General features: G+C 45.0%; 1 long non-coding RNA gene across 3 annotated transcripts; it reads right to left on the reverse strand.

Annotated features, from left to right (window-relative positions):
- Positions 1–281: 281 nt before the first annotated feature.
- LOC125543475 lies at positions 282–2,855 on the reverse strand. Of its 3 annotated transcripts, none has more exons than XR_007298500.1 (3): positions 2,837–2,855; positions 918–2,754; positions 282–812 (listed from the first exon to the last, which is right to left on the reverse strand). It is a non-coding gene; the product is annotated as an uncharacterized LOC125543475 (long non-coding RNA). The 3 variants fall into 3 exon arrangements; XR_007298501.1 differs by lacking the exon at positions 2,837–2,855 and having other exon boundaries at positions 918–1,050; positions 1,575–2,788; XR_007298499.1 differs by lacking the exon at positions 2,837–2,855 and having other exon boundaries at positions 918–2,826.
- Positions 2,856–5,300: the final 2,445 nt, after the last annotated feature.

Consider the following 5,300-nt stretch of genomic DNA (forward strand, 5'->3'; position numbering starts at 1 on the left):
ATAACAATTTTCTTATTTAATATGCCCATCATGCTCAGCAATCTTTTTGTGTATGATAGGGTAGTTAGTCAAAATATTGCAGGAAGATGCAAACAGGAAGAAGGGACCAAGAAATTAACATGATTATTCTCGGATACTCGCAACAAAGACACCTATTGACAAGCCTATCACAATTTGCTAAACACACACACGCACGCACGCACACGCGCGCGCATGCACAAGGCAATTTGACAATGGCATGGAGCAATTTTATCGACAGAATATTTCAAAAGGTAAATGTATTGCACCCCAATCAAGTACTATCTATTATACATCATGAAAAATATAGCGGGAAAATATTTGCCTTGGTGTTACAAATTTCACTTGCATTCTGATGTTTTGTCAGACTAAATAACCAAAGAGTAGCTAAATGATCTGTTCCATCATGGCATAAAAATTTAGAGTTCTTCTATCGTCTTTTGCCATTCGTAGCTTCAGTCAGGCTTTAGAATTTGCGGTGAGCACCGACAAGTAGAGCAGCTGCACGTGGTTGTGTCCGTCCTCGTGGGTGATGATAAGCATCCCCGATGTTTCCACGACCGCTCCAACTGTTCCTCGTGGCACAGTCCTTGATGTTGTTGCACCTTTAGTACCCCATGCACTCAAGAAGTTCATACTGAATTACTTGATTCACTTGTCTCTATCATGGATGCACGCACCATGATAAGGTGGACACACCTACGATGTCCACAACTTCCTAGGGCATATTGACTCGTCCATTGCAGCTAAGAGGAGATGAGAGTCTCTTCCTCTACGGGAACCCAAGAAGGGAGCTGATCGACCAAGTTGAGGATTTGTGCAAACATGTAGAGGCAGAAGATGAACAAAACCAGTAATGACAACCAAATAAGAATGCAGAAGGTGTTAGACCAACAAACCTGAACTTCTGAAGTAAGCCTACACAAGTAATATCAACAAGTGTGGTGGAATACTGGAACTATCAGCATAAGGAACAACATCGCCTAAGAGCACCCTTCCCAATGTTGTTAGAAAAAGCAGATTGACAACCACCTGCAATACAAAGATGCAGATCTCACCGTAAGCTAAATAACATGTATGAAAGCCCAGATGCACATAGCTGATAGGTCAAACATCAGGAGTTGCATGAGAATGAGAAGGAAAATTTGATCTCTTATTTCCATGCCCTTCATATCAAGAGAATAATTTAGAAATGTGCAAAACTGCAGTTGTCACAAAGAAACTCGATGACCTATTAAAAAGCAAGAGCTATTAATATGCAAAATGGACAGAAAAATGTAAGCAAGGAATTATATGAACAACAGAACAAGAGTTTCTTCTCATACCCAGTTACATGCATCACAACAACACTATGTAAAACTAAAGGAAAATTTTGGATGCAAACTAAATATCAATTAATTTTGTTCTAAAACTTGATTCAACGTAACGGAGGAGATAAACTCTACTTTTTTCTTGACCAAAATCTTTTTGATATGAGCAAACACATTTTAAAGCATAATGCAGGCCGGTAGACACAAATATTCCTTTTTTTATCTTCTAGAAATCCATAAATGAACCTTTGTTCACGATGCATCTACATGTGGTGCCGAATGAATCCTGCAACCAAATCAATTTGATGTTAGGAAAATATCATGGTTACACATTCTGCCATCTTTTTCACGTCAAATAGACCAAGCTTTTTCAGTGATCACAAAAAGAAAGAGGAGAGTGGATGAATACATAACTGATCTGGTTCTTAATTAAACCAGGAGAACTCAAAATCTGATTTGCACACATAACTGAAATACAACAAGAACATGGTCATCGTATTAATTGAGAGTCACTTTAACCTTCAGATATGATATTACAGTTCCCAAACAACAACTAAAAAATACAACTGAGATAATGTTGGACTGTGCACTCGACAAATTGAGCTACTGATACTCTTCTCCTTTTCAGAAAGATATGCATTGATTGCTCTAATATTATAAGGCCTTAACATAAATTTTTTAATTTCACATAACATGGTCGTCTCCTTCTGCTCTCATTTGAATAGGCTAAAGGGATCACTTTACATGGAATTACCTTACCACAATTTACCATATACCCGTAGATGTCAAGTTCATCACACACAAAATATTCTAATGCATTATTCATGACAGAAACAAATTGCAGTCTATCAAAATAGGTAGGGATGCCGTGAGAGGCGATGGAGGCGGCCAGGTACGGAGAGGCAGGGCGGAGCACGAGCTTATGGGCGCATGAGGTAGAGGCAGTGACAAAACTTACAGATGAGACCGATTGCAGTTAAACTATGGCGACTCGTCGGTAGCCCGTGAAATCTCCGGATCTAGATTCAATCGCGGGGTCGCGAGAATGGGGGATGACTAGAGGAGACACAAGACCAACATGTCAGCGCCTCTCCTATAGAGACCTCACTAACCTCTTGCACCAGCTTGCTGTTGCAGGATTACACGACGAAGCCGGTGGAGAGAGGCGAGGCGTGGGTAGTGCTGACCCCGGCGCGTAGTGCTGCGACGTGGACGAGCACCGCCCTAGCGATGAGGTTGCGGTTAGACCCGGCAGCGCCGCTACCGTTGAACTGAATCCCGTCAACGGGAAAGACCTCCTCCGCTTCTACCCGACCACCGTATCCAGCTCACGGCCGTAGCCCGTAGGGAAGAGTGACCCCTGCCGCTGGCCTCCGGAGAATGGGAACCGCCCTGGCTGCGCACGGCATAGGTGATTGGAAGAACTCTGCCACGATCCGTATAATTAGTTTTCTATCCGTAGTAGACAACTAGACACACCCGAGGTAAATTTACCTCGGTAGCCTTACCGTGTCTTTTTCTTGCCCACCCGTGAGGTAAATTTACACCAAACAATTTTGTTTCTCTCTCGTGGCCGCGGTGAGGTAAGTTTACATCGAACGATTTTGTTTCTCTCTAGTGGCCGTGGTGCCTCGTTCGTCTAAGGTGAGGAATAACTATTTCTCACTCAGGGTGACGAATAGCGCGACCCTTATATATATATATATATATATATATATATATATATATATTATCCATTTCTTATCGACAACAACAGTTGTCGTTTGACCAAACAATAGATTCACTGGTCCGTCTTATGGTAGGTTATAGCGACATGCATGTATGACCAAAGTATCATTACGTGCATCTGCCCCGCTAACACAAAGTGGGAGGTGGGTCAAGCACTGTAGCTAGGTAGCTACGACATTATGTCATTATAGATATATCCAAGGGTGCTTTCGAGTTTGCGAGGTAGGTGCCACCAAAGTTGTGCATTGTGTATTTAAAATTTTAAACATCACACACTATATTCCTACATATATTTGGCCACTTCTACGTGGTTCTTGACTTCTGGCCCCTCTCATCGATCTTCGACGGCGCGCCCAACTGTGGGCCTGCCCGGTCAAAGTTGTGCATTGGAATTTTGAACATCATAGACCACCCTTTTCACTCATATATATTTAGGCCACATGCTGGTGTGGCTGTCTTCTGACCCTTTCCGACGTTTTTTGCTGGAAAGACTCGGATGGCTCTCAACGGACACGGGTGTACTGGCTTAACCGTGTGCGATGCAAGTGCGCTATGAAATCAGCACGAATGAGCAAGCGCGATCAAGGGTCTAGGTAGTGATTAACCGTGTCCGATGCTAGTGGGCTGTGAAATCACCATGACCGCGCAAGCGCGAACAGTGGTGGAGATAGTGGTTTAACCATGCATGATGCAAGTGCGCCGTGAATCACCACGACTGCCCAAGTGTGAGCAAAGGTGGAGGTACTTTCTTAACCGTGTGCGATGTAAGTGCACTGTGAATCACCACGACCGCGCAAGCGCAAGCAAAGGTGGAGGTACTAGCTTAACCGTGTGTGATGCTAGTGTGCTATAAAATCACCACCTGCGTAACCTAAATGCAGGTAGTTTATTCAGATTGAATTCCACGTCAAATCAAAAAACAAACTACCCGCCTTGAGCGTCGCAAAAATCGGCGGTTCGGCCGCACTTTTCCTTATTGTCATACACGCATATTCTTATTGGACCGTGGGTGCTCTTGGGTACTCCCGCCCAGCACCAATTCCTTTACCCAAATTTTAGTAGTTGTCGTACTTCAATCATCGCCCCCACTCCTCCAACACCGACCTTATACTAAAATTGTATTAGCCGAGGCATTTGAACAGTCGCCCTCCCTCGTCCACCACCATCTCCACCCACCATTACTAAAATTTTCAATAGCCGCGGCGTATCCTAAAACACCACGCCGCCCCCTCCACACTCCCCCACCCGGCCCCCCTCCCCCCTCGAACCCTAGCTCGCCACCACCACCAACCCCTGCCGGTCTGCCCATTCCTCCTAGCTTAGATAATAAAGTTCAGGTTACCCAACGATTCCCATACCATCGCCCCACTCCCGTGAGTTTTTAGATGAGGCCTGTGGTGTCTCTTCCCGCCAGATCCACATCCACTGCTCCAGAATGTCGCAGCCTAAGCTCGACCACGTATCCCGAGTATCCCGACAAGACTTCGGCCAAGAAGAGGTTTATCATGGCCTCTCCGGTGGACGTTGGCGAGGTGGCCGCCGTTCGCCCCAACCTATCGATCCCGGAGCAACACCTCACCGCGGAAGCCAGCGAAGACGTTGACTACGTTGCCATGCCGAAGGCTTCACGTCAGCGGGCTAGCGTATTACTGTATCTCGAGAAAGCAGGCTATGACATTAAGCTCGTCAACAACGACGGCTTCATGCAGGCCATCTCACATGTTAAGTGGTCCATCCCCAACTCCTTTTGTTCAACCGCCATCGATCTCTTCGACGGCCCTGTCGCTAATCTCCTCCGCCACACGCTCAAGGATTTGCGATCCTTGTACACCATCGAGCCCATTTTTTCATTTCTGAAGAACACGTTCTACGGCGGCGGCTTGGGATCCTCAATTGCCAAGTCAGATATCATCAACCACGACCATGAGGAGGGAACCCACAAAGGTTCTTCCAAGGTTGAATAGTCCATCTGTGACATTAGAGAGCGCACCATGGGTCTGTGCTCTTCCAACTAGAAGGATCCCGTCCATGACATGTGAGGCAACATCCTATCAGAAAATCTTACCTTTTCTAGCTTACCAACCCATAGCCTTTTGTTGCAGTAGCTTTTGCCATGTCATGTTTTAACTGTGTCATGTTTAATTATTTCAGTTATGCAAAAATCTAATGTTCAATAGGGCTATGTGATGTTTAAGTATGAATTGTCCACTTCAGTTTCACGAATGTCTATATTTGGTTGTTTAT

Source organism: Triticum urartu, chromosome 3, assembly GCF_003073215.2.
Source record: "Triticum urartu cultivar G1812 chromosome 3, Tu2.1, whole genome shotgun sequence".
Classification (NCBI taxonomy): domain Eukaryota; kingdom Viridiplantae; phylum Streptophyta; class Magnoliopsida; order Poales; family Poaceae; genus Triticum; species Triticum urartu.